This window comes from Globicephala melas, chromosome 19, assembly GCF_963455315.2.
Source record: "Globicephala melas chromosome 19, mGloMel1.2, whole genome shotgun sequence".
NCBI lineage: Eukaryota > Metazoa > Chordata > Mammalia > Artiodactyla > Delphinidae > Globicephala > Globicephala melas.
This window is the reverse complement of record NC_083332.1, coordinates 48,144,712-48,168,150: the sequence shown is the minus strand read 5'-3', so window position 1 is coordinate 48,168,150 and position 23,439 is coordinate 48,144,712. Positions and strand designations below refer to the sequence as shown.

Here is a 23,439-nt window from a genome sequence, read left to right as displayed (position 1 = left end):
TGTGGCCACAGGGAGTACGGGTCTTGGGGTCTCCCTTCACTCCTATAGTCAGCTGTCTAGGCAATTAATAGAAGATGTAGAAACTCTCTCTGGGACCATTCAGGACTTACAGGACCAATTAGATTCGCTGGCCGAGGTGGTCCTACAGAATAGGAGGGGCTTAGACTTGCTGACAGCTGAACAGGGTGGGATATGCCTCGCCCTAAAAGAAAAATGTTGTTTCTATGCAAATAAATCAGGCATTGTAAGAAACAAGATCCACCAGCTCCAGGAAGACCTAGCTCGCCGCCGGCAAGAATTAGCGGATAATCCCCTTTGGTCAGGATTTCATGGGATGCTCCCCTTCCTCCTCCCCATCCTGGGCCCTCTACTATGCCTCCTTCTCCTCCTCACTATAGGTCCCTGTATACTCAGTAAAGTCATGAATTTTGTTCGCGAAAGAATAAATACAGTCCAGCTAATGATATTAAGAACACAATATCAGCCCTGCGAGGCCTCAGAAATTGAAGAAACGGAGCCTTGAGGACCCAAGATTGGCTCCTCTGGTTCATGAGAAAGGGGGGAATGAGGGGGCTATGTTCTAGTTTGGTGAGAATAGGACTGAGTTGACGCCCTGCATTCAATTTGTGCTTTTCCTGGAATTTCTTTTCTGTTCTTTCCGGAGGGGAAGGGCCGAAAAAGGACCATTCCAGGGCGCGGCGCTGGGCTTGCCACATTTGGGAGCGCCGCCTGAAGTTGGGCGCACAGCCTCCCGACGCCCTGCCGTTGGGCTGGTGGAGGCCGCAGCACTGCTAGGGTTGTATCAGTCCTCCTGTTTGCACTATTTCTTTTTGCGACCATGGCCCCGCCTTAAGTATTTCTAATTAAGAAACAAAACCTCAGGAAACCGAAACTTAACCAGCCGCTCTCGCTTCTGTAATTACGCCTGCTGACCCCCCCCCCCGCAACCGTCCAACCAATCAGACGGCGACTAGTGTCTCTGTTTGAAAGTCAACCAATTGGCGACTAGTGTCTCTGTTTGAAAGTCAACCAATTGGCGACTAGTGTCTCTGTTTAAAAGTCAACCAATCGGCGACTAGTGTCTCTGTTTAAAAGTCAACCAATCGGCGACTATGTTTGTACCGGTCTATAAAAGAGCTGTACTAAACTCCGCCAGGACCTCTTAGCGTCACCGGCAACGAGTGCGCGGAGGTCCAGGTTCGAACCTGCAATAAATGACCCTTGCCGTTTGGCTTTGACTCTCGACTCTGGTGGTCTTGTGGAGGGGCCTCGCGACCTTGGGCATTTCACCACGGAGCGGCTAGGCCCATGAGCCATGGCCGCTGAGCCTGTGTGTCCAGAGTGCTCCGCAACCGGAGAGGCCACAACAGTGAGCGGCCAGCGTACCGCAAAAAGAAAAAAAAAAAGATGTTAATCGCAAAAAACAGACATCTTAAGTTAATGATTTTAGTGCTTTTCTATGTATGGGAAAATGCAAGAGTCTAGGTTTACTGAAATCATTCCTTTGATATGCATCTTAACTACTGAGGGCTGGTATCCTGTTTTTCTCCATCCTGAATTCCCTTCAGGGTACACCACTGGGGGGCTGCAGGGGCAACAGTGGCTGATGGCTTGATGGCTGGAAATGCTCGTTGTTTACTGAAATGGCAGGCAACATTTTTTTTTTTGTCCACATAGGCATGAATGAAAAACAAAAGTTTATTTACATAGTACTGAATTTAGTTTATATTTAGTATATTTCAGAATATATTCTAAGATCAAAACTAAACAAAAAGTTCTAGTTCCAGTGAAGATGGGTATAAACAACACTCCATGGAGACTCCTTCCTCTCTCTCCTCTGAATGCAACTAAAATCCTCGACAAAATGCATGCCACAGCTACCTGAGGACTCTGAAAAATAAATGACAGCAAGCAGACTGGAGAAAGAGAGCAGAATTTTAAGTTCCCTCAAACTGGCAAGAAGCTATCATTTTCCTCCAGTATTGCCCAGCCTGTACCCAAGGGCAGCCCAAAACCCAGAAGTGCTCGCTGGGTACAGAGAAGGAACTCTAAGAAAAACCCTCTCTTTCTGGTCCAAGGAGCAGGGAAAGAAATATAAAGGACAATGGAGGAAAAGGCTCTCTTTTGTTTAGTTTTGTCCTTCACTCCGCCCGTGCCCCTAGGCAATACTGCAACGGTGCTGGCTGTGGCAGAAAAGCAATGGCAGTAACAGCCAGGCAGGCACCTAGAAACGGGGAAAGGGAGACTCTGCTCTTCTGACCAGAGGAGCTGTGATCCTAAGAGCATGGCATAAGTCACTCCCTATCCTCCCACTGCTTGATAAAGGGTGAATTCGCCAAGAAAATACAACAATCCTAATTGCAAACGTATTCGACAGTAGTGCTAAAACATATATGAGGCAAAAATTGACGGATATGAAAGGAAAAATAAACCACCACTCAATTATAGTTAGAGACTTCAACATGCTTTCTAAGAATAGAACTATAGACAGAGTATCAGCAAAGGTGTAAAAGACGTGAATGCCACTGTCAACTAACTGGATCTAACCAATATCTATAGAACACCCCAACCAACAACAACAGAATATACATTCTTCTCAATTACAGAACATTCACCAAGATAGACCATGTCTTGGGCCATTAAAAAAAAAAAGGGAATTCCCAGGCGGTCCAGTGGTTAAGAGTCGGTGCTTTCACTGCCGTGGCTGGGGTTCAATCTCTGGTTGGGGAACTGAGATTCCACAAGCCACGCAGCCAAAAAAATAATTAATAAATTTGAACAAATGGAAATTATACAAAATATGGTCTCTGACTGTAAGGGAATTAAACTAGAAATCAGTAACAGAAAGCTAACTGTAAAACTCTCTGTGTACTTGGAAATTAAACAATACATTCCGAAATAATCCATGGGTAAAAGAGGAAATATCAAGGGAAATTCGTAAATACAGTGAACAAAAACATAAACACACATCAAAATCTGAGTTATACACTAAAGCAGTGCTTAGTGGGAAACATACAGCATTAAATGCTTGTATAAGAACAAAAGAAACATGTCAACAATCTGACAATATAAGGTTCTACTTTAAGAAACTAGAGGGAATTCCCTGGCAGTCCAGTGGTTAGGACTCCAAGCTTTCACTGCTGAGGGTACGGTTCAATCCAAGTCATCCGTGGTCAACCCTGGTCGGGGAACTAAGATCCCGTGAGCTGTGTGGTGCAGCAAAAAAAAAAAACAATACTAGAAAAATAGCAAAATAAACCCAAAAGAACTAAAAAAAGCAAATAATAATAATTTTTTAAAATCCAGAAATCAATTAAATTAAAAACAAAAAATATATCAAGTCAATGAAACCAAAACCTGGTTCTTTGAAAAGACCAATAAAATTGATGAACCTCTGACCAGACGATAAAACAGAAACAATACAAATTACCAATTATTAGGAATGAAAGAGGGGATATCACCACAAACATCAGAAGGATAATTAGGTAATAGTATGAACAACTCAATGCACATCACACCTGGACATCCATATGCCAAAAAAAAAAAAAAAAAAAGAACCTTGACCTAAATTTCACACCTATTAACTCAAAATGGATCATAGATCTAAATGTAAAACATACCACTATAAAACTTTTAGAAGAAAATATAGGAGAAAACCTTCATGACCTGGGGTTCGGCAGAATTCTTAGACATTATACCAAAGGCACAACCCACAAAAGAAAAAAATGATAAAACTGTACTTTTTTTTTCATAAAAAGTACAAACTTTTGTGCTATGAAAAACACTACTAAGAAAATGAAAAGACAAGTTACAGAGACTGGGATATTTGCAAATCACATATCAACAAAGGACATGTTATGTATTCAGAACATATAAAGAACTCTTTGCGGTACGTGAGCCTCTCACTGTCACGGCCTCTCCCGTTGCGGAGCACAGGCTCCGGATGCACAGGCCCAGCGGCCACGGCTCACGGGCCCAGCCGCTCCGCGGCATGTGGGATCCTCCTGGACCGGGGCACGAACCCGCGTCCCCCGCATCAGCAGGCGGACTGTCAACCACTGCGCCACCAGGGAAGCCCTAAAGAACTCTTAAAAACACAACAGTTAAAACAAACCAACCCAGTTTTTTAAAACAGGCAAAAGATTAAAATGGATACTTTACCAAAAAGGTATAAGGATAATAAATAAGCATATTTAAAAGATGCTCAACTACATTAGGCATTAGAGAAATACAAATTAAAACCACAGTAAGATACTGCTACACACCTATTAGAGTGGCTAAAACACCAAGTGCTGGGGAGGATGCAGAGCAAATGGAACTCTCATACACCGCTGGAGGGGATGCAAAATGGTACTGCCATTCTGGAAAACAGTTTGACAGTTTCTTATGAACTTAAAACATACGCTTACCATATGACCCAGCAATCCCACAACTTGGAATTTATCATAGAAAAATGAAAACTTTTGTTCACACAAAAACCTATACATGAATGTTTATAGAAGCTCTGTTCATAACTGCCAAAAACTGGAAATAAAATGCGGTAAATCCATAAAAATGGAACACTATGTAGCAATTAAAAAGGGAACAAACTATTGCTACATGGCATTACACAGCTCTAAGGTATTATGCCTAATGAAAGAAAACTGTCTCAGAAAAGGTTACATATTGAATGATTCCATTTATATGAAATTCTCAAGAAGACAAAACTATAATGATGGAGAACAGATCAATGGTTGCCAGAGGTTAAGGTTGGGGAGACTAAAAAGGGACAGCCTGTGGAAGTTTTTCTGAGATGATAGAACTGTATGCTAATTGTGGTGGTTATTACATAAATCTATACATGTGTTAAAGTTCACAGGACTGTACACTTCAAAAAAGGTCGATTTTACTGTATGTTAACTAAAAAATTAGAGTTTTTAAAAAGTAAACAAAAAAGCCTTCAATTAAACAATTTAGACCTAATTGACCAGGTATAATAATATACACTTGGGATATTAAGTAGGCTAGTGAGAAAGTTACTAATTGTTCCAACCTGCTTTAAGACACATTTAACTGCTAATAAAACAAAACTGTTCAGCCTGTAAAAGATAATAGCAAACCCTTATTTAAGGGGTGGCTGAAGGCAGGTCTCACCTGAAAGATGAAGTCATGTTCTTTGCCAGTAAAGTAGGGATGGGTGACAGGGAACTAAAAGGTGCTCTACTGAGCTAACCCCCATGAAGGTGTGAAGGTGTCAAGCTGTCTAGAAAGGAGTTCCTGAGTGGCATGTGAAACGTAGTGCTTTCCAAACACAGGCAGGCCAGAAAAGGTGTCTGTTAAGCCTGTTAAGCTATATCCCTTTTGCACTTCTAAACAGGTGAACTGAGACTAAAAGAGGATAATGCTTTAATTACATGGAGAGGGACAATGACAAATCTTTGAGTACTTGTATTTCTCTTTATTTCTACCTTAGGGCTTCCCTGGTGGCGCAGTGGTTAAGAATCCGCCTGCCAATTCAGGGTACACGGGTTCGAGCCCTGGTCCAGGAAGATACCACATGCCGCGGAGCAACTAAGCCCGTGCGCCACAACTACTGAGCCTGCGCTCTAGAGCTCACGAGCCACAACTACTGAGCCCACATGCCACAACTACTGAAGCCTGAACGCCTAGAGCCCGTGCTCCGCAACAAGAGAAGCCATCATAATGAGAAGCCCGCGCACCACAACGAAGAGTAGCCCCTGCTCACTGCAACTAGAGAAAGCCCGCGTGCAGCAAAAAAGACACAACACAGCCAAACATAAATAAACAAAACTATATTTCTACCTTAGATATGTAAGAAAGTCTATTCTAAAATTCCAGCCATTTCAAATCCTGCAAAAGAGAAAATCAAAAAGCTTGCATCTGGTCTTCCCTGGTGGCGCAGTGGTTCAGAGTCTGCCTGCCAATGCAGGGGACACGGGTTCGAGCCCTGGGCTGGGAGGATCCCACATGCCGCGGAGCAACAAGGCCCGTGAGCCACAACTACTGAGCCTGCGCGTCTGGAGCTTGTGCTCCACAACAAGAGAGGCCGCGACAGTGAGAGGCCCGTGCACCACTATTAAGAGTGGCCCCCGCTTGCTGCAACTAGAGAAAGCCCACGCACAGAAACGAAGACCCAACAGAGCCAAAAATAAATAAATAAAATTTAAAAAAAAAAAGCTTGTGTCTATGTTTTGGCCAAATCACTGAAAGGAGGGAGGCACACCACAGGAACTATGCATTGGAAGTAGTAGCAATTAAAGTCAAAGAATTAACAAATGGAAGGAAAAATTACTGGGCTACAGAATTGGGCCTAGTAAGGTAGCCTCTCCTCTGGCCTCCTCCCCAAGTCTTCTCACATTAATAAACCTTAGAGATTATGGTTTTATATTCTGAATGAAGATTTTGAATGACAAAGTTCTTAAATCTTTCAAATACATACTCTTAACATGTTGAATATCCCTCAGACACTGTTTCTACAAAGAACATATTTAAAAGAAATGTTAGCATCAAAACAATAAAAGAAAGATCCTAATAATCAACCACCATTGTCGGCCAAGCTACCTAAGGCAAAACCTCCAGACTTCTCCAAGTCTCTGTTCCATCAACTAAAAAATAAGGGTATCAAATCAGCTTTAAAAATCTGTGGTGGACTTCCCTGGCGGTGCAGTGGTTAAGAATCTGCCTGCCAACGCAGGGGACATGGGTCAGAGCCCTGGTCCAGGAAGATCCCACATGCTGCAGAGCAACTAAGCCCGTGTACCACAACTACTGAGCCTGTGCTCTAGAGCCCACGAGCCACAACTATTGAGCCCACATGCTGCAACTACTGAAGCTGCCTAGAGCCCATGCTCCGCAACAAGAGAAGCCACCACAATGAGAAGCCCACACACCGCAAAGAACAGTAACCCCATTCACCACAACTAGAGAAAGCGTGCATGCAGCCATGAAGACCCAATGCAGCCAAAAATAAATTAAAAAAAAAAAAAAAGAGCTGTTGGAGAAAGTTCACAACTCTTTCAAAAAAAAAAATCTATGAGAACAAATATTTGATGATCACATTACATATCATCCTATTCTCAGTTTGTCAATTTTAAAAGTATCATTATTTATAAATCAAAGGTACTCCCTTTATTTGACTGTTTGTACAGTCAAAGCATCTGTACAAGCATCTCTGTACAAGGAAAAAATAAACTAAATCAAACTTCAATAAGGAACAAAATATCATATACTATACTTAACTGAAATACAGCCATTAAGTTTGAGAATCTTGAATTCAGAAAGCAGCAGGATCAAGGTCTTTAATCAGAAAATGAAAATGAAAAAAAGAAGTTTAACAGTTCAGGGCCCATTAGACTACAATTATAAAACAGAGAATACAACATCATAAATGACATCAACATTAGCATTATTTAAATCCATTTCAAAATGGAAAGGGAGAATGTAAAAACTTTGGAACCAGAAGTTAGCTTCGTGCACCTCTTCGTTTTCCTCCTTGTTCAATTCAATTAGTCACACTACCCCAGAGATGACCTAAGTAACACGTAAGGGAAACACGTTATACCAGTAAGTGCCAATCACTCATTCAACAAATATTTGCTGAGCATTCTCTATGCCAGGCATTGCAATAGGTGCTGGGGACTGGCAAGGACACAGTCTCTGTCCTTAAGATCTCAGTCTACTGAGGAAAACAGATTTTTAAATTGCAGCCACACAATAAAAAGCAGAAATTGCTAGTCAATGACAGAACAGAAAATTGTATTTATGATAAGCCAAATTTAGTCATGGCCAAACTAACTCAATATAATTAGAAATTTTTTCTTTTGTGAAATTTAGTGATTTCTGGATCAGCATGATGACCCTGGAGTAAAATTACCTAGGTTTGAACCCCAGCTCCATCACTTATTAGCTGTGTGTCCTTGTGTAAATGGCTTAACCTCTCAGAGTTGTGTCCTCATCTGCAAAATGGGGGGCGGGATTGTGTGTGAAGTACCTACCTCAATGGATTGTTACAAGAATTAAATCAGAATACATGTAAAATTCTTAGCAAAGTGCCTGGCACCCAGTAATCACTAAACAAATGTTGGCCATAATGTTGGCTATATGAACAAATTATTCTTGCATAAAATAATTGAGCAAAAATAAGTTGAAGAAAGATACACAGTATCAATACTTATAAAGGTTTAAAACACATGAAAGTGCCTATTCTTTAGAGATACTACAAAAATGCATTAAGAGTATATGTATAACTGAATCACTTTGCTGTATACCTGAAACACTGTAAATCAACTATACTTCAATTTTAAAAATGCAGTAAGAGAATAAGAAAGAACATGAATGTAAAAGATAACGGTCAAATCCAACACAGCGGCACATCTGGGAGGGAGGGGAATATGATCAGGGGCAGTGATACAAAGGAAACTTCAGCTATACTAGTGATGTTTTATTTCTTAGACTAGGTAGTAGGTAAGTGAAGGTTTATTATTTTCCATATGCTTTATATCTGAAACATTTCTAAAAATTAGGTTCAAATACATCTAATCTATGTAATGAATGTTGCAGACTATGTAACATACTTTTATTACAGTGTTGAGGATTTCCTTATTTTTTGAAAGTTTTTACTTGCTTTTCAAAATACTCAAAAACCACGAGATTCCTTAAAATACAACAGCTTAAACACCTATCATAAAAAACAATAAACTCTATGCTTTTTAAAAAAATTTGTAAGAATATAATGTATATAGTAATGACTCAGCTATATGGAACATAGCTGAGAATCCAAAACACATTTTCATAATCTCGTGCAGCCAATAGAGAGCATCACATCAACACACACCTACACAGAATATCTACTTTACTCTATTTGCAGGTTCTTATTCAGCCTTTTCCAGAATAGAACAAATTAGAAAACTAGAGCAACTGAAGAGGGTGGGGGCCAGGAGAAAGAAGCTGTTTTGGGAAAGGACACTGATGGTAGTTAAAGTGTCACCTAACAGCAAGGGAAAAAACAAAAACGGTAGCAAAACAAACAAATAAAACTTACATATAACAGAAAAAAGCATTCAAAAGCATAGTAGCAAGACTAATAAATTCTAGAGATCTGCTATAACAACACTGTGCCTATACAATATTATACTGTGCAACTGAAAATTTGTCAAGAGGATAGCTCTTATTGTATTCTTACTACAATTTAAAAAATAAAGTTTGTGTCCTTACTTGACTTCTATACTATTAAAAAAAGTTAAATGATTAATCAAAAAGGAAAAGATCAAATCACTGGTAAATCTCTGCCTTTGGGGCTTCCCTGGTGGTGCAGTGGTTCAGAGTCCACCTGCCAATGCAGGGGACACGGGTTCGTGCCCCAGTCCGGGAAGATCCCACACGCCGCGGAGCAGATAGGCCCGTGAGCCATGGCCGCTAGGCCTGCGCGTCCGGAGCGCTCCGCAACGGGAGAGGCCACATCAGTGAGAGGCCCGCGTACCGCAAAAAAAAAAAAAACCTCTGCCTTTGACTTCCACAGTAATTACCTTAATTTACAGCTTTTTTAAAAATATCCTCAATTAAAGTATTTATCTTACACACACACACACACACACACACATACACAGAGCATAGTAGTCTGATGATACTTAAGTGTGCTAGCAAAAAGTCTTCAAGTCTCCCTATAGTCCTAAGGGTATTAACACATTACAAACAGTACCATAATCCATTTTTATAATAAGACCCTGGTTCATCAAGGAATGGTTCACAAAGATCAACATTTAAAGCAGAAGGTAGAAAAAACTGAATATAAAACTATATCCTAACTCATCAAATTATACATTAAATATGTGCAATTTTGTCTATTATACCTCAATAAAGCTGTTTAAAAAAATAAAGGTAACAATTACGTGAAAATAAAGAGTATCCACTGAATAACCAATTTCTAAAAATTATGTAGTTCAGATACTGTCTGCTCTTATTAATTTAACTACCTGACCCATCAAAGGCTGAGAAAGATATATTTAAGTCTATTACCATGATTATGTGCCTGTCAACTTCTCCTTTTACATCTAACCACCTACATTTAGTATTTCAGTGGTTTCAGCCAATGATTAAATGTCTATATATTTTATATGTACATGCTTGTACACTTTTTCAAAATAAAATGTCCCTCTTTGTCATCTTTTATAAAACTAATAATAAAAAGTAAAACACTAGGACAAGGACAGAAAGGAAACACAGAAAAATTAAAAGTCTGACTTGTTAAGGTACAAGGACTGTGGTTAAATATATTCTATTTAATTAATGGTTATGATAAATAATGATGAAAAATATAGAGAAAAAAGGAAGTGTGAAATTCATTTTGGAAAAATTTCTATCCAAAATGGTTAAACAAAATTAGGTTCTGGAGCTTAAACTAAATTAGATTACTTTACATACCCAAAGTAATCAAAATTATAAATGCTTCATATAGGAAAGAAAAATTTTAAACAGTATAAGAGACCAGAAAAAAAAAAATGACTGCATATGTTCCAATTCTCCTAAATTTTATCCCCCAAATGGAGAAAATGGTTATTTTCCAAAATCTCTGCAAATCCCTTTGTGGGATAAAGATTTTCCTCATACATCAATACCACCTCCAAGCCATAATCTCCTCTTTTTTTCCTTTGAAATACCTATTTTTCCCACTCAAATATAAGTTTCCTGAAGCCTGATCCTTATTTGGTTTATTCATCCTTGTATTCCTCTTGCCTAAAAGAGTAGGAACTCACTAAATACCGTATTTATTGAATTCTAAAGGCTAGATAGAAGTCTTATCTAAAGAAAATACACTTGTCCTTTCCAAAGCATACAAAATAAAGTGCACTGGCTGCTAACACCTATGGGAAAGGACTCAACCCAGTCCTCTATTCTACCCTGCTCAGTTAACTTTCTTCCTACTTCTGACCTCACTCCCAGGCTATGAGCTCTGAGCTGACAGCCAACAGTCAAAAACATATAACCAGGACTTCCCTGGTGGCACAGTGGTTAAGAATCCGCCTGCCAATGCAGGGGACATGGGTTCGAGCCCTGGTCCAGGAAGATCCCACATGCAGCAGAGCAACTAAGCCCGTGCGCCACAACTACTGAGCCCGCATGCCACAACTACTCAAGCCTGGGCACCTAGAGCCTGTGCTCCACAATAAGAGAGCCCCGGCAATGAGAACCCCACGCACTGCAATGAAGAGTAGCCTCCACTCGCCGCAACTAGAGAAAGCCTGTGTGCAGCAACAAAGACCCAATGCAGCCATAAAAAAATAAATGTACTTATTTTATTTATTTATTATTTAAAAAGCATATAACCAAGAGGCTGGGGCTCCTGCTTGCTATTTGGTCCTTCTTCCTCTAAACTTAAAGCTTAGATTTGAGCTCTAAATCTAAAAAGAAATCCTAAATTAAAAGCGATTTTCAATATTAAAATTATCTCCTTTTCTATCGACTCACTATACTTGAAGTCTCTCTTGCTAAACAATCAGAAATTAGATCTCAGTTAACTTTACCACTCATTACTGTTTAACAATCCAGTCACAGATTTCTAAGTATGGCTGAAAATACTCAAGGGACCTAAGTTAACACTGGGCAAAACCCTCCAAAAGAAGTTACTCTGCTTTCTCTCTCATACTCTCCATATGGCCTATAATTTCAAATTATGCTCCCCACAGAACCTCTATTTCAGATTTTTATCTTGTATGTATATTTGAATTGCTTTAGTGCACTTAAAACTTGCAAAATACTATGACCAAAATAGTAAGAATGCTTAATAGTAAGAAACTTAAACCAAATTGATCAACAGTATTATGCTTCAATCAGACTTTTACTTTCCAATATATCTTACAGACACCACCTGTCATTAATATGACTTAGCTTTCTCACTGTGTTTTTATGGTTTTCTTTCTTTTGGGGAAAGTGGGCGGGGAGGGGGAGGCAGTGCACATCTATTTCTCCTGTATGAAGAATGTGTTCATAGAAGGGAATGTTCTACAGAGTGAAGAAAAAGGAGAGACCAGTGTTAGTACATCATTGTTTGAATAAAAGAGATTAAATCTGGGGATAAGTATTTTGGCCTCTGGAGAGGCAAACACCATTGTGGGACAGGGATAGTTCTTTCATCAAGTTTCACAGTGGCCTAGAATGATGAAACACTCAAGACCAGCCAACTTTATATGCTCTGGTTTCAGGCTCACAATGCAGCTTTCTGATTATTAATCACCTTCTTAAGTACCTTGCCTCCCAAACACCTCCATACAAGGAACAGAAGAATGCCCTGGAAAGTAGACACAGGTAATTCAGTAGAAAAGCATAACCCCTTATGAATTACAACACTGTTATTTTAACTTACACATTAGTGAGTTCAATCAAGATGAATCATTCCAAGGTGAAATACTGAAATGGAATTTCTGGATCTTCAAGGCTAAGGCTGTGAAACGAGTGACCACAGTAAGATACCATCACACCCTCTCTAGGCAGCCAGTCGGCATCCCTCTGAGAGATCTTAAGCTCAATTCTCCCTAAAATGCCACAGTGTTACAGGAATCTTCTTTTATGCTTAATTATCCATAACCAAAACTGAGATTTTAAAAATGGATGTATGTAAATGCAAATGTCTACTGAACAATTCGATCACATTAATTCACATGAAAAGCAATAAAGGCCGAATAGGGCTTCCCTGGTGGCACAGTGGTTAAGAATCCGCCTGCCAATGCAGGAAACATGGGTTCGAACCCTAGTCTGGGAAGATCCCACATGCCGTGGATCAACTAAGCCCGTGTGCCACGACTACTGAGCCTGCGCTGTAGAACCCATGAGCCACAACTCCTGAAGCCCGTGGGCCTAGAGCCCATGCTCTGCAACGAGAAGCCACCGCAATGAGAAGCCCGGGCACTACAAAGAGTAGCCCCCGGTCACCGCAACTAGAGGACAGCCCGCGTGCAGCAACAAAGACCCAATGCAGCCAAAAATAAATAAATAAATAAATTCATTTTTAAAAAAGGCCCAATAAACAATGATAGATGAACATGATCAACATCAAATTTGACACAAGTAAAATAAAAAGCAATTTTTCACTCTCCTAACCCTGATTTTAGCAAAGATATCCTAGAGTCCTCAATTATCAAAAACTGTCATAAAATTCTCCAAATAAAATCTTAATTTTCTTAAAGATACGCTCCAAAGGATAAGATAAATTTTAAGGGAAATATCTGTGCCTAGTGTAAATATAGATGCATTTTTAACCTCTGTATATTTTGATATCTTTCATATAATGAACATACATAATTTGAGAATTCTTGCTTTGAAGAGTCAAACAAATTAACAAAAACTACAAGAATGGATAAATAAAGCAAAACTGCAAACTTTCAAAATAATAAGATGGTATTCATCCTAAAAGGACAGAGTCACAGTTATCTATGGGCATTTTTCTACACGGTGACATTAGAAAGTTATGAGAAAATGATTTAAAACTAAGACAACAAATTCTCCCTAGCACATTCTTCATGAATCCAAGTTCTGTTAATTTGGGATAGCAAGAAGGGGGTGGGGATGAGGGGCTCTGGTCTATAAGAAATGAAAGATTCATTTTTAACCTATATTTGACATTAGTTAGAAATAGAGGGGGGAAAAGTCCCACTTACAACAGTGCCGAAAACTATAAAATATCTAGGAATAAATTTAGCAAGAAAGGTACATGAACTAGATGAAGACAGGTATTAAATCTATGAAACCTCTACTGAAGAACCTAAAACTAAAATAAGACCTCAATAAATGGAAACATCATAGTAAGGAAAAGTTATCCTCATTAAAAAATGTCAGAAAAAAAAATGTCAGGCCTCCCAAAATTAATATATGAATACAGTGCAATTCTAAACACTGGGCTTGGGCTTCCCTGGTGGCACAGTGGTTAAGAATCTATCTGCCAATGCAGAGGACGCGGGTTCCAGCCCTAGTCCAGAAAGATCCCACATGCTGCAATTAAGCCCGTCTGTCACAACTACTGAGCCTGTGCTCTAGAGCCCACGTGCCACAACTACTGAGTCCACATGCCACAACTACTGAAGCCCGCGCACATAGAGCCCATGCCTCTCAACAATAGAAGCCACCACAATGAGAAGCCCGCGCACTGCAGAGGAGCCCCCACTCGCTGCAACTAAACAAAGCCCACGCACAGCAATGAAGACCTAACACAGCCAAAAATAAAATAAATTTTTAAAAATTAATTAAAAATAAAAAAACACTGGGCTTTTCTGAGGTTTTCTGAACTCAACAGAATTATTTTCAACCCATACAGATATAAGAATAAATGTTTAAGAACAGTCAAGAAAATGGAAAAGTACAGTGACAGGAGCTATTCTTAACAGAGTGTAAGTTTCTATAAAGTTATGATATTCAAAACAGTAAAATAATGGTACAGGAAGAATAAAACAGAACATCCAGAAATAGAGCAAACATATATGGGAACTTTACATATGATAAGGTGGCATTTAATTCATTGAGAAAAGGATGGTTTATTTAGTCTAGACATAGTTGGCTCTTTATACAAAGGAAAACCATAAGACCCCTTCACACTATATAAAAATTAACTCCAGATTAATAAACGTATGTGTTATACAACAAAGAATTAATGTACCATAAGATGTTCCTACAAGATAAGGAGAAAAATAACTTGAAAGAAAAATGAACCAAGGACATAGACAATTCTCAGTAAAGGAAATCCAAAAGGCCAAAAATCATATCAAAAGAGGCTAGCTCCAGCAATAGTCAAGGAAATAAAATTAAGACGAAACTGAGAAACCATTTACCAACTAGCAGAGCAGCAAAAATTAAATTAAGTAATTACGTCTAATGATGTGATGTTATGGAGAACCCACTGCTAGTGGAGATGGAAATTATGACAACCTATTTAGAGAGTAATCTGGCAATAATAACATTTAAAATATAATTCCTTAAAAAAATAAATAAAATATAATTCCTTTAACTCAGAAATCCCACCTTGGAGATTCTAGCCTGTAGAAATAATAGCATCAGCAAATAAGGTGACATGTACAAGGATGTTTACTGTAGCGCTGTTTGTAGTGGCAAAATCTAGAAACAGCCCAAACGTCCACAAGAAAATAACTGAATAAGTTACGTAGAGTACATCCATACGATGAGACATAATAGGGATATTTAAAAAAACAAGATAGAATTATATTTACTGACTATGATGTGTTAAGAAAACCTTGTTACAGAGTAACATAAAAAGTATGATCAAAAAAAAAAAGTATGATCAAAAAAAAAAAGGTATGCTCTACCTTTTGTAAAAACAAAGAATCCTTATATATGCACATTTATGTTGTATATATAGTACTTAACAAAGCATGGAGAGAAATGTTGAAGTATACCCATAACCTGGTAAAATGGCTGGGCAGTAATAACAAAGGGATTAGGGAAATGAACAGCTTTTTTAGAAGTATGTCTTTAGATTTTTTTCATTTATTACAATGGACCTCTATGATGTTGTAAATTAAATGAATTAAAGACTTTTAAAAATCCTCAGCACTATTAAAGTAGATTATTCAAACACAAGGGGAGAGGGACTTCCCTGGTGGCACAGTGGTTAAGACTCCTTGCTCCCAATGCAGGGAGCCTGGGTTCAAGCCCTGATCAGGGAACTATATCCCACATGCATGCCGCAACTAAGAGTTCACATGCCACAACTAAGGAGCCCACATGCCACAACTAAGACCCAGTGCAACCGAATAAATATTAAAAAAAAATTCACTTTGTTATACAGCAGAAACTAACACAATATTGTAAAGCAATTACACTCCAATAAAGATGTTAAAAAACAAAAAACACAAAGGGAGAGTCAGTAACAAATCACTGAACTATTTCCATTTTGGGGGAAAACAAATCACTGAACTATTTCCATTTTGGGGGAAGAGACTGAAGTTCTCAACTTACTATTAGTTTCTTCAGTATAATGAATTACATAATAGGTATTCAAAAGAAAGAAAAAAGATGGCAGGAAGAGTAGATTTCTTTGCTGTCACTTGAAGCTTTTGCATAAGAAAGAGTCTGAACAAATTGCAAAGAGGAAAGGATAATATCAATTTTAGAATTAAACATCTAAATAATATTTTCAAAGACACGAGATAAGGTTTTGTATACGTTCTAAACCTGAAAATAAACTTCACTAACATCAACTCTATCGGTCACAAGTAAATGACCTGTAGTAAACTTCCATAGCTCACTTAGGACCCTGACTGCTTTTGGCTTGACCAATTACCATATATCTGAGGACCTGAACATGTTTCCATATTATTTTCATTCACATCATCTATTCTGCAGAGTAGCTACTAAGTGCCAGGCACTGTGCTATGTACTAGGGATGCCATCAATTAGATAGTTCTTGTCCTCTGAAGCTCAGGAAAAGCAAACAATTCAACAAATACTAAAAAAAAAAAAAAAAAAAAGTACTATACTCCTTTGCCTGGTGTGGAGAGGAAGGAAGAATAGGTTCACCCGATGGAAGGAGAAAGAAAAGCATTCCAGGTAAAAGCAGAACAGGTACAATGAATGAAAGAACATGGAGTATTCAAGGAACAGCAAAAAGTTCAGTGTGTGTAAATAGAATAATATAACCAAGTGCTAGTAAAGTCAAATTGTAAGCAACTTCCTCATTCTACTTTCTTAAATAATCAACACCATCTATTAAGCTTTCATCATGTAAAGTTTCTAAAGAAAATACAGAGGTCATGTCTTCACTGACAGAGAGAAATACACATTTTAAAAAATCAAATATATTTATTGAGTACTATCAGAAAAAGAGGCTCAGGGACTTCCCTGGTGGTCCGGTGGCTGGGACTCCATGCTCCCAATGCATGGGGCCAGGGTTCGACCCCTGGTCAGGGAGATGGATCCCACGTGCTGCAACAGAGCGCCTCATGCCGCAACTAAGACCCGATGCAGCCAAATAAATAAATAAGTAAATATTTTTGAAAAAGAAAAAGAGACTCTTTCTTTTTTGTTTGGTTGACTGTTTTTTAAATTTTTGGCCACACAGAGTGGCATGCAGGATCTTAGTTCCCTGACCAGGGATCGAACCCACACCCCCTGCAATGGAAGCAGTCTTAACCACTGGACCGCCAGAGAAAGCCCAAGACTGCTTCTTCTTACAACAGTTTTTCTTCGGTAATCATACCCAAAAAACCCTAATATCTACAAAGATTCAATTAACTCTACACAGTGTACCTATTTTTTCAGTTAGTTTCCCCATTTATTTCAAACCAGTATTTTCACCATATTTTAAAAGTATCATGTTATGAAAAATTTCAAAAAGTGGGAAGGCAATCTTTCGTGCAGACTTTAAAAAGGAATTTAAAAAATTAACTTCCCTTCCTTTTCTTCAGCTTGAAACTGAACAATTTCCCAAGAGTGAGGTTTAGTAAGTAGCTACTAAACTGAGCTGCAAAAACACTGATGGAACTTCTTTTAATTTGAGTTGTTCAACTGTGTGATCATTTACAAAAGTTACATCTTATAACCAAGTAGTGTACATCATCTATGCTCTGACAGTCTTAATTTTAACCCAAAGGCTTATAAGGAGGGGAGTGCAAATATTTTACAGTTCCAAAGATCTAAGTTCATGTCTTTCTCATATTTGCTCTTCCCAAGAATCCATAACATTAACCTCAAAGCCAGATAAGCTGCAAAGCCTAGGATGCTCAGCCCAACACAATCAGCTATAACATGCAAACTGGAGTGAGCAAAGCAACTGCATATCAGGTTACACTGTGACTGCTGCACTGTAACAACAGAGAAAGGAGGGTAAAAACTACTTGCCTTTAAGATGTCTTTAATTATTAATAAAGTGCAAAGGTCACATATGTTTTCTCCATCTTTAAAAAAAGAAAAAACAATTTTTTTTCCTTCTAAGACTGTTTTTCACTGGTAATACTTATAACTCATTAATTTTCTCTCTCCAATGGTCTGAGTAGGCCAAAACAAGGCCCCCCCCCCAAAAAGGCAAAATTTCCAAGTACCTAGTGAAAAAAGCATTTCTCGTTTTAATCATATTATCCTAACCCTTGCCCGTTTTTGTACAAAAGTGTTAGTTAATACTGACTCAACAAGTTTGGCAAGTGTGGGGGTTTTTTTCTTCCACTTTTGGACTCTTCAAACTTTGACAAGAGATTGTTCCAGTAAGCAGAACTCATGGCAAATTAAGCGTTTTATGTTACTCCTTCAGTGAAGAAAAACCTTACATGTGCTTTGAAGGTAGAAATGAGGCCTTTACTGATACAAAATTTTCTATACAAAAAGCAAATGGAGGGCTTCCCTGGTGGCGCAGTGGTTAAGAATCCGTCTGCCAATGCAAGAAACACGGGTTCGAGCCCTGGTCCGGGAAGATCCCACATGCCACGGAGCAACGAAGCCCATGTGCCACAACTAAAGAGCCTGTGCTCTAGAGCCCGCGAACCACAACTACTGAGCCCATGTGCCACGACTACTGAAGCCCACGCACCTAGAGCCCATGCTCCGCAATAAGAGAAGCCACCACAATGAGAAGCGCACACCGCAACGAAGAATAGCCCCCGCTCGATGCAACTAAAGAAAGCCCACATGCAGCAATGAAAACCTAATGCAGCCAAAAATAAATTAATTTTTTTAAAAAGCAAATGGAAAAATCCTAATACTTTTTAACAAAGATGATTCTCAAAACCTATAAACCAAGAAACATAAGAACTTAGATAAATCTATATGTTCCCTTAATTTTAAAACTGCTACTTTAATACCATCCTGCATGAAAGAAACTGAATGTAAGTAACAAAGGGATGAAAGAACGCCAAAATCAACTGAGAACGATTCATAAAGGAAGACTGAATGATAAGCACCTAAAACAGATAAACAGGTTGCTGCAGTTTGAAGAAAGGAATAGTTTTAGATTTTCTGAAGCTAAATCTAAATAAGAGTTTTAAAGTTTTGATATCAAATCCTGCTGTATACACAAAATTTTTAAATTCTCAGCAAATGCAAATAAGGGGATTAAGCATTTTGAAAATCTGTTTTGGTATGTATTTTCCCAATTCAATTTTTTTAATTAAAAAATAATCTTTTGGAAAATACTCATTCAACTTTTTCAATTTGCATAGAGTTGTTACAAATCACATAAAAACTTGAGTTTTTGTTTTTGTACACGACTGATTTCAAGACTACTTTAAAAATAGTGAGATGAAATATCACCAAGGCATTGCTGACAATTTTTGTACTTTATAGTTTCACTCTAAAATTCATCTTCAAATCTAGAACTGCTGTCAGTGAAACAGATCAAATAACAAGCAACTGCTCCAAAAGAAAATAAACTGAGGTTTCCTAAACAATGTTTATTTCAAGTATAATCCCAAGAACCCCTTAGACAAAGCAGACATTCAAGTATGTGCTGATCAATCAAAGGTGCACTAAAATAGGTGCTTCCCTGGTGGTGCAGTGGTTAAGAATCTGCCGGCCAATGCAGGGTACACGGGTTCGAGCCCTGGTCCAGGAAGATCCCATATGCCGCAGAGCAACTAAGCCTGCACTAAGCAACTAAGCCTGCACTCAAGAGCCCGCGGGCCACAACTCCTGAAGCCCGGGCGCCTGAAGCCCATGCTCTGCAACAAGAGAAGCCACCACAACGAGAAGCCTGCGCACCGCAACGAAGAGTAGCCCCTGCTCACCACAACTAGAAAAAGCCCACACACAGCAACAAGGACCCAACGCAGCCAAAAATAAATAAATAAAATAAATAATAATAAAAATTTTTTAAATGTGCACTAAAATAAACACTTTACTTATCATTTGCAAGGCAAAGGATGCTTTCTCCAATTGAACGCAAACTACCTAAGAATGAATGACTTTTAAATACCAGTACATAATACCATGAAATGAACTGAGTAAATAACACCTATCTGATAGCTCTTCCAATACCTTGTTTTAAAAGTGTATCTCAGAGACTTCCCTGGTGGCGCAGTGGTTAAGAATCCGCCTGCCAAGGCACTGGTTCGAGCTCTGGTCTGGGAAGACCCCACATGCCGTGGAGCAACTAAGCGCATGCACCACAACTACTGAGCCTGCGCTCTAGAGCCCGCGAGCCACAACTACTGGGGCCGTGTGCACAACTACTGAAGCCCACACACCTAGAGCCCGTGCTCCTTAACAAAGACGAGCCACCCCAATGAGAAGCCCGCACACCGCAACCAAGAGTAGCCCCTGCTCACTGCAACTAGAGAAAGCCTGTGCGCAGCAACGAAGACTCAATGCAGCCAAAGATAAATAAATAAATTTATTTATTTAAAAAATAAATAAAATAAAAAATATATATAGAAGTGTATCTCAGAAATGGAACATTTCAGTAACAACTACAAGGGGATACTTAGTAAATGAGTGAGGATTCCATATATGTTCTGTTTGACAGTTCTTCAAACCAAAAGAGGAAATTCCATAGCTTCAGAGTAAATACACAAATAGTAAATATATTTTTGAAAAGTCTCCTTAAAACAAATAACAAGAACACTATTTACAATGAAAACATTCACTTTTCTACTAAGACATCATAAGACTAGTACAGGAATTTATCTACCTGATAATAACCTGATAAGAACAACGCACTTATACATGGATTAGCAGTATTAAAAGATTTGATCCAGTTCAAGTTATAAATTTAAGTTTCAGCAGTCACTAGGCTACAATCTCAAATAAGTTATTTCTCTTTTGCAGATGTTAAAACGCAGGCTGAGGTGAAATAGAGGTGACTAAATCACACCTAACTTGAAATGTAAGAAATAATCAGTGAATTGCAGTGAAATGCTTTTTATTCAAGCATGCTATACTGCAAAACATATGTTAAGAGTAGAATAAAATTGGTGAAATTATGGGTACCTGGAGAGTCTATATTTTTAAAACAAAAGTTAAGGGGTATACAGTCTGACAAGCACTATGGAGAACAGTAAAAGTGAGTATTTAAAATCCAACTATCTCCAGAAAAATCCAATACTCGAAGTCAATCCAAGTATCTTTTTGGAGTTAGTCAACGAAGAACACTACTGTACAAACCACCTGAAAGTTAAAATCACTAAGAAATTTTCATTCACTCCTCTCTTCTGTTAACTAATCCCTACAGTAGCCAAAAAAGTTACTTTCCTTTCTACCAATGTCAGATTAAGATCCTTTTTCAAAAAAAAAAAAAAATTCTTTTTCACAGGCAGAGTTCCATGGTCAGGGATATACATCAAGAAAAATACTAAGTGTCAAAAAGTACCCAAAAGCTAAGTGTTCAGCACAGAAAAGGGAATCCACAAATGAGAAAACATTTGACAGCCTCTGCCTACCACCTTCCCCCCCAAAGCCCTTTAATGAACTTTATAAACATTTACTGTTGAAGTACACTCTGAGCGAGTGGTTCGACGAATCTCCTATACCTAACAAGGAAACACAACCAACGTCCCGACTCGGTCAAGAAGATCGGGAGAATTATTAGTTATCGACGCCTGCAGGATCAGGAGTTTGAGAGAAGAGTAAGCAGTGTATTCGCAGGTGAGTTTAAGAAAATAGAGGAGAGAGAAAAAAGCCCGGAAAATTGGGAAAGAAGTTGGTCGGAAGGCTAGAGAGAAGCGAGGCCAATGTCCAGTTTGAAAAGAACGGCAATGCAGGTGCAGACGACGTTCAACTGAGCATTTGGAAGTGCTGAAGAGAGTTCCACGAAAGACCTGACCCAGGTACGAGATACAAGAACGCTGATACGTGGCATAGAGAATACACGCGGGGGTGAGACCCGCCCCGCAAACCCTAGGCTCTCTGAATGAGCCCCAAAAGGAGGAGCGCAGGCTGAGAAAATCAATGGGTCCAAGGAGGCCCGCACCGGCCGGGCAACGCCACAGCAAGGAACGCAGCCGCGCGCGGACCCTCCCGGTCCGACGCTTCGGGGTCGGCGCTCAAGAAGTCGTAACAACCCCTGAGCTCCGGGCCCCTCCTGGCCCAGCTTCTGTCCTCTCTTCACCCCCCACGGTCTGGGACCGGACACCTGGGATTGACAGGAAGCTTCTGGCCGAGCGCTCCCGGCAGGCGCGGGGTAAAAAAGGCAATATGCTCTTTGCGCCGCGAGTGACACTCACCGGCCCGAAACCTCGAACGAAACCTGCAGCTCCGGGGGCGGCGGCAGCAGTGGCAGCAGGGGCAGCAGGAACCTAACATCCAAAATGGCGGCTCCCTCGGCCTCACCACCGCTACTGCAGGCGGAGGGATCCGTAGGTCGGAAGGAGTTTTTAACTAACTTTGCACACTATCGCAGAAACTTCGGTCCCTATCTCCCTCTGCTTGTCGATCCCGCGTCCCCTGACCGCAACTTCTCGTGCCTCCCCTCTCCTATTATCCAAGAACTCGGACCCCACCGAGGACTATTTGCCAAGGAGGAGGTGACTGCTCCGACAGAGCGACGCAAAGCGTAGCAAGAATCGGGGCTGTCACTGATGACGCGAGACGCTGCTGCCGAGTCACCGCTGCGAAGAGTCTGAGCGAGAAAGATCCGGTCGACCCCAGAGCCCACGGACATTGGTTCCGCATTGGTGGAAGTGGGGGGGCTACCAGGAAGTGGCGGGGCCACCTGAAGAGGGTGGGGCTAGCAAGGTAGCGAAGGAAGTGGGGAGGCGAGGCAGATGGGGGCGGAGAACACTGAACCAGGCTGTGCCGGTCCTAATCCACCAGAACCCCAAATTCTCACCCATCACGTTTGAGACCTTAGCTTTCTCTTTAGGTTAACTTCAGGAACATGCTCCAAGTGGTCTTGGATTCTGAGGTTTTTATGGCATCTTTGCAATGTATTTTATAAAAATAAAAAGGATGACACAGAAGAATAGATTCCAAGCCCAGTATCACCTTTCAACCTGTGCATTGAACAAGATATTTAAACTCTCTGGGCTTCAATTTCCTCAAACGTAAAAAGAGAGGATTTGGACTAGTGATAGCTGAAACCATTCCAGAATGGGCTTTCTGACTGATTCCATGCACTAATGACCTGAGCCAAAACAGTCCAACCATACAGGTCCTGGCTTGATAAATAATCACTAACACCTGACACGAATATTTTCCATGTTTATGTAAAGAGAGCCAAGATATCTTGGCCCGTTTAAATGAAAGGTGACCTACCATTCCTTCAGATGAAATGGCAATAAAGTATCCCTGAAAGTGAATAAAGCAGAGCACCTAGCTAGATGACAAAGAGAACTGAACTAACCACAAATCTTGAGTTTAGGACCTGTCATCAGCAGGAGGTTGTACTTTTTTACTTTGCGGGTTTCATGCAGGGGATTTCAAAACAGTTTACAAAAATTGAATTTAGTAGGCCCGCCTGTACAATTTCGTTCTTGAACTACTGGGGCATGCCAAGTGGCCGTAAAGAAAGGAGGCCAA

General features: G+C 39.7%; 1 protein-coding gene across 1 annotated transcript in view; it reads right to left on the bottom strand.

Annotated features, from left to right (window-relative positions):
- The window catches only part of AP1G1 (adaptor related protein complex 1 subunit gamma 1), an 88,826-nt gene extending 66,376 nt beyond the window's left edge, over nucleotides 1-22,450 (bottom strand). The window contains exon 1 of the mRNA XM_030863448.2: nucleotides 22,146-22,450. The gene's annotated coding sequence lies outside the window, so the exon portion shown is untranslated. The remainder of the gene's footprint in view (nucleotides 1-22,145) is intronic.
- Nucleotides 22,451-23,439: the final 989 nt, after the last annotated feature.